The 13,429-nt window shown below is 44.8% G+C and overlaps 1 long non-coding RNA gene across 1 annotated transcript; it reads left to right on the top strand.

The window, feature by feature from the left end:
* The first annotated feature begins 2,990 nt into the window (after window positions 1–2,990).
* On the top strand, window positions 2,991–10,346 carry LOC129502840 (uncharacterized). The gene is made up of 2 exons (XR_008663058.1): window positions 2,991–9,563; window positions 10,263–10,346. It is a non-coding gene; the product is annotated as an uncharacterized LOC129502840 (long non-coding RNA).
* Window positions 10,347–13,429: the final 3,083 nt, after the last annotated feature.

Genomic DNA, 13,429 nt, shown 5'->3' with positions numbered 1-13,429 from the left:
GGATGGCAGAGGAGGTCCCCCAGTCCTTCCTCAGCCCTGGAGAAAACTGTAGAAGAGACTGCCAGAGAGAGGGCCTGGGGGCGGGGAGGAGGAAGGGAGGAAGCTCCAGGTCAGTTTCTGGGATTCAAGAATAGGTTCTGGAAAAAAAAAAAAAAAAAAGAATAGCTTCTGGTACTAATTAGCTGTCAGATCACAAACTCCCCAGGTTCCCAGGTCCCTGTTTGTAAAATGAGGTGACCCGACTAATTTCTCCTCTTTCCAGCGCTAAAATCTCACTAAAAATTTTCCGACCCAGAGCAAAACATCAAGCCTGTGTCTGAAGGTTACCATCTGCATCGCAGTAATATTCCACCCTTAAAGAGAAAGTGGGGAAGAACAATAAACTCCAACACCTTTGCCAGGGGTCACAGGGGTGGGCAAAGGTGGGAGGGTGTCAGTACCTTCGTCCCCCACGCCCCCTTCTGCTCCCCGACACCTTCATGATAACTACGGTCATTTACAGGAGCCAAAGGGGTTTCATAAACAGAAACTGTATCAGGTTCCTGCAATTCCCCGTCACTACTCAGATGCCACTCTACCCTACACCTTGTCCCCGAATTCCATCTTTCCCTCTCCGAATTCCCTGCCTAGAGACCGGCCATCGTGCAGGTTCCACGGTAAAGGCCCTGAGGTAAGAGGTCGGGTGTCAGCCCCTGTCCAGGGCTCCAGGCTTTAAACCCGAGTCCTGGAGTCCCGGGATTTAGTCCCACATCAGGTTCCCCTGCATGGAGCCTGCTTCTCCCTCTGCCTGTGTCTCTGCCTCTCTCTCTGTCTCTCATGAATAAAATCTTAAAAACAAAACAAAACCTGAGTCCCACAGCTCCTCTTTCTGCTTCAGTTTCTTTTCCTGAATACAAGGCAGCTGCCAAGTCAGTTTCTGAGACTCTTCCACCTCGCGCATTATACACTAATAAGACCCGGTGACATGCAAACACCCAAAGTGTGTTACAATAAGCAAACAGCATTTGATAATTCCAAGGGGATCCTGTGCGAATTTTCAATTAACGGATGGCTTTGATACAACCTAGAAGAATGACAAAGGGCAGGAAAAGGGAAGGAAGGGCGGACCCCGGTAGCAAACAGGAAGGAAGGAGGGAGGGACAACAGCTGCCCCAGGGGAGTAAGAGCTGCCAGAGTGTGGAGAAAGAGCGGAGGGGCGGCCGCAAAGCCCCCACCTCCCCAACCCTGCTGCCCCTCCCCCGCCCCGCCAACCTCTGGCACAAACACACGGTCTGGGGGCGGGGCGCGCATGCGCACTGGCGCCCTGCGACAACCGCCACCGCTCCCGGAGGCGGCCAGGACCGGCTGGAGCCGGTTAGAGCCGGCGGTGCCCGCCCGCGAGCCGGCGCCTCACAAGGGGAGGAGGCGGCTCACGGCTCGCGTATCCCTGCGCCGGGCGGGTGCGGGGTGCGCGCCGAGCCGTGCCCTTCCCCCCAGCCTTTGTCTCCAGCCTGCAGCTGCGGCACCGTTCAGGTCTGCGGGCCAGCCCCTGCCCCCAGCCCTCCCCGCGGCCCCTGCAGCGCCCCCGCGGGGTCTCGACCTGGAGCAGAGCTTGGCCGAGGGGAGCCGAAGAACACGCGCCCTCTCCCCCCCCACACGTCCCACCTCGCCCGGTTCTCCGCGCAGCCGCAGTGGCCCCGTGGAAACGTGTACGGGAAGCCCCTAGCGCTATTGCTCCCAATTTCTCCGGCCTCGCTCGGGGTTCACGGTCTTGCCGCCCCGGGAAACGAGATTTTTCTCAGTCTTTGGCACGCGATGCTTAGCTTCCCCTTTAGTTGGGAAATTCCAGGGGGTGCTTTGAAAGCAAAACTGCTCAAATTGTACAGAAAGGACGGGCTTTGGGTTTGGTGAAGAGCTTTTTCCCTTTTAGCTCCCGTTGTAAAAACCTTGGAAGTGGAGCCAAGCCCGAGAGAATACAGATTCTAAAGCACAAACTTAGAAAAGCACACTCCTAAGCAGTTTCACGAATGTCTGAGAACGTTCCCGGACGGGCTGCCCAAGGTCGTTTCCTCTTTAGAAGAAAAGCCTTTGGCGTTTGCGGATCAAAGAGGACACGTAAAACTTGGCTTTGACAGTTTTGAATTTTGGTAACTTTGACGAGAAGCTTGGAAGCTCAGAAACGGTTCACATTTGGGCAGAACAAAAAGTGTGGGCATGATATTAAAAAAGGCAGAGATGTGGGGGGTCGAGCTAGCATTTAGGGACCCCAAAGCCGGGACCACTGAGCCCGTGAAGTAACACTAGCCCCCCCCCCCCCCCCCCCGGTGTTGGTTCGGACGCAGGAGGCAGCCCTGCCCCGGAACTACTTGAGACATTTTCTAGAAGTGGATTTCCACCTTTAGTGGAATTCTTAAGCAGATAACCCGGACCGCCCGGGCTTCTCCAATAACAGGGTAATCAGAATGTCGCGTCTAACCTGAGAACCGACTGGCAGGACCCGAGGCTATTTGGGGGACAAACGGACACTTTGCCGCAGCTAAGATGGCTGCCATCTCTTGACGAGGCTGAGGCTCGGTTACATAATGGAAATAAAAGGCTGTCAACAAACCCATTCAACCGTCCTTCATAAAGCACTTCATAGTATCTACTGTACTGCCAAGAAAACATGAGGTATTTTTAAAGCTACTAAAAAAATTCCTAAGTAATGGTTCTGAGTTTAGGGAAAGCTGTTTGATCTACTTAAATGTGACTTTTGTGTCTAAGTCTTCAGGTCAAATCTACTTGCTAGTAAGTTTTGACTATTTCTGGGTACACGGGGGGGGGGGGGTAATCAAGTTGCCTGAACTGTCACGAAAACTCCAGAAAGTCTTGTAAAACTAGGTTCTATTTTTAACCCGGCCATGGAACTATTTTTGCTTCCCTCACAAAGGCGGCGGAGGGTTATTGAAATCGCGGTGTGAGCTGTCTTTCGTCTATAAATATGCCTCTCCCGGGTTCTGCTGCAGGCTTTCAGGCAGCGAGCGCAGAGGCGGCTGGTGAGGGAGGAGGGACTGCTTAAGGCGACAGCAGATAAGTTTTTCTTAAAAGAAAAAAAAAGCTAGGAATTGAAGCAATCTTTAGGAAATGTAAATAGGGATAATACTTCTTGAGATATTGCTTAGCATTAAACTCGTAGAGTAGTATTGTAATCTTAAAAAGAACTTAAAAGGAAAACCATGAAGATTTTAAAGAGTAGCTTGAGAAAGAAAATGCTCTTTGTAGAAAAAGACGGAGGTTAAGAGATGAAGCTTAATGGAGTGGAGAAAACCCTAATTTTAGAAGAATTGTTGAGAGGACTTCAAAGTCCAGGATTCAATAAGTCCTTAAATCTGAGGGCAGCCTTTCAGGTTGTCGTTGAAATGTAAATGACCTAAATAGAGCCTAAATGTTTTAGAAAGACCGGTTGTAGATGGTAAAGATTAAAAGTTTGTCTTTTAAAAAGCTTAACTTGAAGGTGATTTAAGAGCCCTTCAAATTCATGGGTTAGTTATTGCGTCATTTGACACCTAGATCTTAAGCTATTACTTGCTAAAACTTGCAAATATTAATTAGTGGTAGGATGAAAATTTGAAGAGATTAGAAAATTGGAGAACTCGCAAGACCGAAGTACAGGAAGGTGAAGATTTAAAAGACCAGAAGTAAAGGTGAAGAAAATACTTAGAGAAGATAGGAAAATTGGAAGAAAAATTACACGCCTTTTAGAAGACAAAAATAATTTAAACCTCGAAGGCAGGAAGCAGAAGAAAAAATATTTAGAGAAGAACAAGGCAACAAGGTCTCAGATACAAATTGAGAAAGCCAGAAATTGGAAACGAGGTGGAAAATAAGGTCAGGGAAAGTACATCAGGTAGAAAATGAAAAGCTAGGACAACCGCTGAATACAGGCACATAAGATAGACGTCAAAAAGAAGATAGAGAAGTTTAAAGCCAAAAAATTGGAGAAAGTAAGAACAGGAAAACTAAGAATTTTTAAGTAGTTCTGGAATCTTTCCAAAAGCCCATGAATTTAATTTCTGGTGCAGAAGCTAGATTTGAGGGTGTTAAAACTACTGTAGACCGAGACCCAGCTTAGCCCAGGAGCTAGAAGGGAAAGATAAAAATCAGATTTACAGCGTTTGCTACCAAAAAGACTTAAGTAGAATATTTTTGGAGTTAAAAATGTGAGGGTCTTTAAATATGGTAGCTTTTAGTGTTCTTGGAGAATTTAAAGAACTTTCGTAACTGAAGTAATGCAAGATCAAGAATAACTACCAACTTAACATTCTCCCATTGGACTTTGAGCTAAGATGGTTTTTTAAATCCTGAGGACTAGCGTTAATTGGCAGCCGACCCAGGTACTACGCAGAAGTGGATTCAGTGAATCTAGGAAGACAGGAGCGGCAGACAGGATTCCAGGAGCCAGTGTTGGTGAAGCTAGGACTGAGGAGCGAGCTGCAGTTCGTGGTGAAGATAGGAAGGAAGGCGAAGTCCGGGAGCCAGTGCGGTTGGTGAAGGAAGGAAGCTAGGAAGAAAGAAGGAGCCCTAACGATTTGGAGGTGAAGCTAGGAGAGGATTCCAGAAAGGAGGAGCCAGTGCGATGTGGTGATGAAGCTAGCGAGCAGCTTGGCAGCTTGGCTTGGCGACCACGCGGAGGCGGCGAACAGGCGCTGTGGAGGCTAGATAGAGGATCCTAGAGCAGCATCCCAGTGTGCGAGGCCCCAGGGAGGACAAGTGGTGTGGTAAAAATACCAGAGATGGGCTAACGTGGCTTTGTAACTTCAGTATGGTAACGTTTATTTGCTTTTCTAATGGTAACGGGGGAATTGTGGTACTCAAGCGCTAAGGGATTTATGGGGGTGTAGGCCGATTTCCGGGTGTCGTAGGTTTCTCTTTTTCAGGCTTGTTTTCTCATCTTGTCTGAAGCTTTTGAGGGCAGACTTCCAAGGCCTGGAGGAATGGTAGATGGCAAGTTTTTTTGTTTTGTTTTTAACCAATTTGAGGGAAACCAAATGAATTTGGTAGATCAACCTTGAGACAAAATTCTGGCAAGTTTTGTAAGAAGTTTTTAGCTTGGGGTAATGAAGCCTTTCAGTTTTTTGAATAGATGACGTATTCTTCCTTCACCCTGTATTCAAGTTTTCTAAATGTGGAGTTTGGCTGTGTTTGGGGGGGAAAGTTTTTTGTGGGGATGGGGGCGCAAAAATATGTTTTGAGTTCTTTTCCCCTTAGGTCTGCCTAGAGTCTCAAAGGCAAATGACTCAAGGTAACAGAAAAAAGAAAATCCAGTATCAGGATAATCAGAACACCACAGGTTTACAGTTCTAGAAACTAGAGCACGAGCAGCTCTCACTTTTGAGTTCTGTGGCGGAGCTGTCCATTGGAGAAATGGCTGGTAGTTATTGTTTTTCCACTTCTTCATCAGATATTTTAATACATAACCCTTTAAACTTGTTACATTTACTTAACTTTGGGGTGGTCTTAACAGGGAAGAGGGTTGGGGGAGAAAATTTTCTTTCTAAGATTTTCCACAGATGCTATAGTACTATTGACAAACTGGGTTAGAGAAGGATTGTACTGCTATGCTGTTGGCACGAACACCTTCAGGGATTGGAGCTGCTTTTTTCCTTGGAAGAGTATTCCCAGTTGAAGCTGAAATGGTACAGCACAGTGCAGCTTTGGTTCATACTCAGTCTTCTCAGGAGCACTTCAGAAGAGCTTGACTAGGCCAGATGTTGAAGTTAAGTTTTCAAGTAATGTGATCTTTAACTTTTATTAAAGGGGAGGGGCAAATTTTGGCAATTGATAGTTGGCAGTGGCCTGTTAATGGTTGGGATTGGGGAGGGTTGGGGGTTAGGTAATTGTTTAGTTTATGATTTCAGATAACTCATGCCCGAGAACTTAAATACTTAGGATGGAAAAACTAAAGAAATCTCAACTTCCAAGTTGGCAAGTAACTCCCAATCCTCTAGTTTTTGTTTTCCCCCAATTTTTGAATTGGGCAGCTGGGGAAGTTCATGAAGATCCACTGGATTCATAGTGTAAGGCCTGGGGAAGGAAAGTATAGGACTGGGGGTTGGTCTAGCCCACTGGCTGACTTAGATATCATCTTGGGAATTTTTTAAAAAATGGCTAAAGTTGTTTGGATATGGTAGTGTGTGGTTCTCTTTTGGAATTTTTTTCAGGTGATTTAATATAACTTAATACTACTATAGGAGCTTCAGAGCAAAGGAAGTGGCTTAATGATCCTGAAGGGATTTCTTCCTGGTGGTAGCTTTTATATTATCAAGTAAGATTCTATTTTCAGTTGTGTATAAGCAAATTTCTTTTCTCTAGTGTAGGAAAAGTATTTTTCCATTAACTGCAAACAAGATGTTAAGGTATGCTTCAAAATTACTGTAAATTGTATATTTTAATCATTTCTGATAAAAAAGGGGGTGGGGTTTGTGGATGAGGGCGGGGAAACCTTTTTGTTTTCTGTAGACTTTTTTCAGATAACTTCTGAGTCATAACCAGCCTGGCAAATACGATGACCTAGATGGAGAGGGAACAGCATCTTGGTGAATGATGATAAGTAAAGGCAGAAAAGATTATGTTTCATACCTCCATTGGGGAAAAAAGCATAACCCTGAGATCCTTAACTACTGATGAACGCATTATCTGCATATGCAAAAAAAATTAAGCAAGTGAAACTACCAATTTAAAGTTAATGGAATCTACCATTTAAAAGTTATGGCCTATCAAGCTATTCCCACACACAAAAAGAATTGATGAGCCGTAATATAATGAATTGATGAGAAATAACAACGAAGATCAAATAACCATCTCAAAATACTGCTTTTACAAAAGCAGAATAAAACAAAATGAAAAATGGTAAAATCAACATTAATCCTGGAATAAAAGAAGCTGAAATAATTCAGAGTGGGATCAAATGGATTGAGAGAAGGCTGTGCTGTTTGCCAATCTTTCGTTTGCCTCAGACAGGTTTCTCTTCATTATCAGAAGAGTTGCTTCATTTCATCTGGGAGCAGAAAACAGCAGGCAGCTGTTAACAGATAAGTTTAATTTGAATCTGCAGTATTGCATGTTAGGGATAAGTGCTTATTTTTAATAGAACTGTGAAGGTCTTAAGTATTGAACTTGGCTGTTTCCTGATCCTTTCCTTAGAGGATTTCAGGATTGTGGGGAATTTTCCCATCTAGCCTTTTAAAATTAGGACTTACTGTGGGCTTCCATGATGGGGTAGCACACCTCGTTCAGAGGCAAGTAATTCCTTAAAGGCTTTGAAGAGTCGTAGTGCCTTAATCATAAGGCAATGTTGATAAAACTAAGAAAATTGAATCTCTTAAATTCTACAAAAGGCTAGCATATTGTGCTGTTAAGAATCCGATGTTGTTAATCTTGGTAAAACTTAAGTTTTGTGTTGTGATGTACGTTGTATAGAAAACATTAAATACTTCAAAATAAAACATTTTAATCTAGAGAATGTATGCTTTTAGAAAGCTGTCTCCTCATTTAAATAAAGTATTTGTTTGTTTGTAGTTAGTGTTGGGCAATCTTGGGGGGGATTCTTCTCTAATCTTTCAGAAGCTTTGTCTGCGAACACTCTTTAATGGACAAGATCAGGAATTGAGCGGAAGAACGAATTTAACTTTAAGGCAGGAAAAACATTTTATCCTTCGTAAAGTGATGAGCATTTAATAATTCCAGGCACATGGCAATAGAGGCCCTCTAAATAAGGAATAAATACCTCTTAGACAGGTGGGAGATTATGATCAGAATAACAGGTAACTACACCTACACTATTTCCAGAAAGTCAGGGGTCTCTAAATTTGACAGTGGTAGAGTAATAAAATACTGTCAACTTTTCCAGAGTTGCATGTGAACTTTAAATGCTTCTAATCATCTCATCTGATGTTAGTGTTGACACAACTGGCCTTTTCATATAGGTACTGGGGTGGGGGGCATGTGGGTTTTTAAAGAATTTTCTTTGCAGAGGCTTCATTTCATCCTTCATGAAGCTGTTCAGGATTTTGACTTGCATATAAGCGCTTGGCTCTGCCTTCTGTTCTAGTGAGTGTGTGAGACCTTGCAGTGTATCAGCATAATATTCAAGTAAACTTTCCCCTGATTTTTGTAGGGGAGGAGGGGGAGGGCCTTACTTGTTTTAGCTTTTTTTTTTTTACAGACCACACAGAGAATGCAGTTGTCTTGACCTCAGGTCTGTCTGTTCTGTTGGCAAGTAATGCAGTACTGTTCTGATCTGCTGCTATTAGAATGCATTGTGAAACGACTGGAGTATGATTAAAAGTTGTGTTCCCCCAATGCTTGGAGTAGTGATTGTTGAAGGAAATCCAGCTGAGTGATAAAGGCTGAGTGTTGAGGAAATTTCTGCAGCTTTTAATCATTCGTGTTTGTGATTGAAGCCAAGTACCTTTTGCTGTGCTTCTTTAGGTAAAATGCTTTTTGTTCACTTCTGGTAGGGGGGTGGGGAGGGTACTGAAGCCTTTAGTCTTTTCCAGATGCACCTTAAAATCAGTGACAAGAAATAAATTCCAAACAAGCAACAGCCTTCAAGAAATTTAACTGGCAAGTGGAAACGTTTTATCAGTTCAGTGGTCTTAGTGCATTTTCTTTGTGTGGGTTTCTCTCTCCCCTCCCTTGGTCTTAATTCTTACACACAGGAACATTCAAAACAGCAGACGTATGCGAAGGGCCAGAGAAGCCAGACCAGTAAGGAAAAAAAATAGCTTATTTACTTTAAATAAACAGTCCATTTTAAATGTGGGGATTGGGAACCACTAGTTCTTTCAGATGGTATTCTTCAGACTATAGAAGGAGCTTCCAGTTGAATTCACCAGTGGACAAAATGAGGACAACAGGTGAACATGCTTTTTTCTATGTTTACATACCAAGTCAGATCCGTTATGAATAAGTAATTTAGTGTTAAATAGACTTTCAGCTTTATGCTGGAATAAATAGCATGTGAGCAGCTGTTGTTGGCCTGGGGGTGGAGGGGTAAGGTGGGCGCTAAGCCTTTTTTTAAGATTTTTCAGGTACCCCTCTAAAGGCACCGAAGGCTTAAGTAGGACAACCATGGAGCCTTCCTGTGGCAAGAGAGACAACAAAGCGCTATTACACTAAGGTCAATAAAAATGGTGTCAGCCTCCTAACCCCAGCTTCTGTTAGAAATGAGGACTTGCCTCAACACTTGGCAGACATGCACTGAGGCTCTCTTCGGGGAACGGAGCATCTAAAGGAATGTTTTGAGTACCTTCTGTACCCCTGGGCTTGTCCTGTCCTGACAATTATGCTGCTTTTATAGCAGCTATTTATTTAAAAAGCCCATACCTCAAGTGATGGTTGAAGGGGAGGGAAATGGGGAAAGAGGGCAACCACTTTTCCCTAGCTTTTCCAGAAGCCTGTTAAAAAAGCAAGGCCTCCCCACAAGTGACTACTCTGCCACATCGCCACTCCCTGCCTTTGGCCTAGCGCAGACCCTTCACCCCTCACCTCGATGCTGCCAGTAGCTTGGATCCTTGAGGGCATGACCCCTAATCGGTTTCAAGGTAACAGTGGTGCTGAGGTCTTCTGGTGGGTTGCACTACTAGAAAAGGCCATTAATTTGCCTGCAAATGCTTAAATGTTATTAAACCACGACTAAATATTATAACACTGTTATCTTGTGGTTAGAACACTTAAGCCAGTGAATGGAGGATAATGTTTGAGACTGTAATGTTGGGTGGGAACATAGACCTTACAAATCAGAGATAGGCATTTTAGTTTTGAGGATTGTTGGGGTGGGATTGCAAAAATTCTCTGCTAAGACTTTTTCAGGTGAACATAAGAGACTTGGCTAAGCTAGCATCTTAGCTGAAGCAGATACTCCAGTGTTCTTCAGTAGGGTTGTAAAGGTTTTTCTTTTCCTGAGAAAACAAATTTTTGTTTTCTCAGGTTTTGCTTTTTAGCCTTTTCCTAGCTTAAAAAAAAGCAAAAGATGCTGGTGGTTGGCACTCCTGGATTTCCAGGACAGGGTTCAAATCCTTGCGGTGTCTTTGCTTGAACTATGATCTCTTGTCTTCAGGCCTCCTTCCATTTCCTCTTTTTAGATGTTAGGCTTTGGGATTTGGGGGAGATGGAAAAACACTTCGTGGAATTCAGCCAGAAACCTAAATCTGTTTTTATTTATGTGGGAACCTAATGATAGGATTATCATCCTATCCAGGATTGGAACCTAATGATAACTGCCTTGTCTCTTTAATTTTCAGGTGGTCCCCATGCATCTAGTGTTTGGAGAAGACTTCCTATGGAAAACTTTAAAAATTCATATTAATAAAAAAAAATTAAAGCTCTTCATTGGTGTGATTCTTTTGTGTATAAACCAAACTCCTGGGGCAGCCCGGGTGGCTCAGTGGTTTGGCGCCGCCTTCGGCCCCGGGCATGATCCTGGAGTCTCGGATAAGTCCCACGTCCCACTCCCTGCATGGAGCCTGCTTCTCCCCTGCCTGTGTCTCTGCCTCTCATCTGTCTTTCATGAACAAATCTTAAACTCCTGTCCATCATGGGTAGCTGAGGGAAGATAGGGTGTTTTGTGGGGAGGTTCTCCATCTTGTTTTGCTGGTTACCATTATATATAGCATGATCTTCAGGTAGGGAGAGGGACTTGGAAAGTGGCATAGGGTCAGCAACCTAAAGGATCCAGTAACTTTCCCCATAGGAAAGCTTGCAACTACTGTCTAGCAGTTGGTGAGCGGGGCCACAGCATGGAGAAATAGGTGGGGGGGCACACCGATTTCCATTGCTTCTGTGAAAACCCTTTGCAGGCCTAGGGGCACTGCCCCTAAGTGCTAATAAAGACCAGTGCTGTGGGGTCTCTGAAGTTTTGGGCTGATAACGTCCTTAATCCTTGTCAGTGCCTCAAACAAATTGGTCATTGGGCCCTGTTCTGTGGAATGGCCTGGATACCTCGTGATCTTGCCTTGGTTGCAACTGAAATGTTGAGATCCTCGCATGTACATATACTCTCTAAATGAAATACTTGTCTTACCTGGTGACAATCCCTGAGGTGTCCCTGCTTTCTACTCTCAAGTGACCCTATTGCCTGAAGGAGAGGCTCATTCCACCCAGCCAGGTTTAGAAGAGTGGGGAACCCAGGTCTAAAGAGTTAACACCCAGCAGAGGCTTCCCATCGTGGGTCACCTGCTGGCCACACTCAGCCCCGTGAAGGAGGCCTCAGGGAACAGAACTCTTCTACATTACTGTACTCACAGCTCAGGAAGGTGTTACAAGTGGAGAAGCAGGCTTTGGGTCCCTGCCATGGCTGTGGGGCTGGGATTTGATTCCTGGTCTGGTAACACTTCAACTCCTGCTTTTTTCAGCTCATGAACATCTGACATGAAGCCACAGTCCAGATAGGTCAGCAGACCAGCCTCCAACCTACCCATCCTGTGCAGGCAGGGAGACTTTTTCTTTTCTTGAAGGGTTGCATCCGAAATAGAGGGAGAGGATAGAGGGAAGCTGAACCATGGTTCCCTGAGCTTGATTACGTGCCTGTTCTGAATTGCCGTCTTTTTTTTTTTTTAATTTTTATTTTTTTATGATAGTCACAGAGAGAGAGAGGCAGAGACACAGGCAGAGGGAGAGGCAGGCTCCATGCACCGGAAGCCCGACGTGGGATTCGATCCCGGGTCTCCAGGATCGCGCCCTGGGCCAAAGGCAGGCGCCAAACCGCTGCGCCACCCAGGGATCCCCGAATTGCCGTCTTAATGTCTTTTGGAGAAAGGTCTTCGATGTTTTTCCAGAGTTGAAAGGCTCCCTAGAAGCACAAGACTTCATTGGAGAGCAAGGTAGTAAGAGAGGAAGGTGTTCTATTTGCTAGGGACTACATGGCTCCTAATGTTGAGCAGATTTTAAATTGTCCAGGATTGGAAATGTAAAGACCAGACACGGGGTTAGCTAACCGGAAGATAGAAAAGCAGGCCGGAAGCTACTTCTTACCCTTTAAGCACAAAAAGGGAACTCAGAAGACGCCAACATAAAATTCTCCCAAAGATTATGTGCAAGTTAAGGGGCTGGGTCATAATAACAGACAAACCATAGGTATTTATATAACCCTTCAAGCTGTACAAAGGGCTCATACCAGTTGTTTTGGATTTGCTAATCCTAGTAGTGGCTAAAACAAACCTGAATTCAAGTGGTAGCTCCACATTTCCCAGCCTCACAAGCTTCCCCTCAGGCCTCCCAGGCCTAGGACCCAAGCAGCGGATTTCTGACTTCAGTACAGGGGTGACAGCTAAGAGAATGAGAGCACTTGGAGGGGTAGGGTTGGATGGGTGGGCTGGGTGGAGGGGGACAAGGTCTATGCTGACCAAGGTGTGGGAGTGTCTATCTGGGTTGTCGATTCAGAAGCCCAGAAAGTCCAGGAGATGTGGCTCTGGCAGATTGGCAAACTTGGGGGGTCACCTGCCCTCTCCAGGCCTTTGTTTTCCTACCAGTTAAATGGGGTTGATGCCATCTGCCTGCCGGCTGTGGTAAGGACGACAAGACACAGTAATAGAACTGGAAACGAATGAACTTTTCCTGCCATCTAGTGAATGAATGTAGCATTGCAGGCATTGTCCTTGGAATACTTCATAACACTTGAACGTTCAACAAACATTTTTGTTGCTGAGTAGTATTCCATTGTATGGATATTTGAGTTATTACTAGTTTTTTGAATTTTTTGAAATTAGGAATAAAGCTACTATAAGCATTTGTGTACAAGTCTGTGTGGACCTATGCTTTCTTTTTCTTGATATGTTTCATGATAGGTATATGAATTGTTTTGTTTTTACAGATTTTATTTATTTGGGGGGTAGAGAGAGCAGGAGTAGAGGGGAGGGGCAGAAGGAGAGAGAGAACCAGACTCTCTGCTGAGCAGTGAGCCAGGTGTAAGGCTCTATCTCAGGACCCCAGGATCATGACCTGAGTTGAAGGCAGTTGCTTAACCAAATGAACCACCCAGGCGCCCGAATTGCATTTTTCTTTTCTTTTTTTTAAAGATTTTATTTATTTATTCATAAGAGACAGAGAGAGAGAGAGAGGCAGAGATCCAGGCAGAGGGAGAAGCAGGCTCCACACAGAGAGCCCAATGCAGGACTCGATCCTGGGTCTCCAGGATCACGCCTTGGGCTGAAGGCGGCACTAAACTGCTGAGCCACCCGGGCTGCCCAAATTGCATTTTTTTTTTTTAAAATTTTTTTTTTAGTTTATTTATGATAGTCACAGAGAGAGAGGCAGAGACACAGGCAGAGGGAGAAGCAGGCTCCATGCACCGGGAGCCCGACGTGGGATTCGATCCCTGGTCTCCAGGATCGCGCCCTGGGCCAAAGGCAGGCGCCAAACCACTGCGCCACCCAGGGATCCCCCAAATTGCATTTTTTAATGAGTATAGATG

This window comes from Nyctereutes procyonoides, unplaced genomic scaffold, assembly GCF_905146905.1.
Source record: "Nyctereutes procyonoides isolate TBG_1078 unplaced genomic scaffold, NYPRO_anot_genome, whole genome shotgun sequence".
Lineage (NCBI taxonomy): Eukaryota > Metazoa > Chordata > Mammalia > Carnivora > Canidae > Nyctereutes > Nyctereutes procyonoides.
The sequence above is the reverse complement of the archived record's forward strand: the minus strand, read 5'-3'. Positions and strand labels throughout refer to the sequence as shown.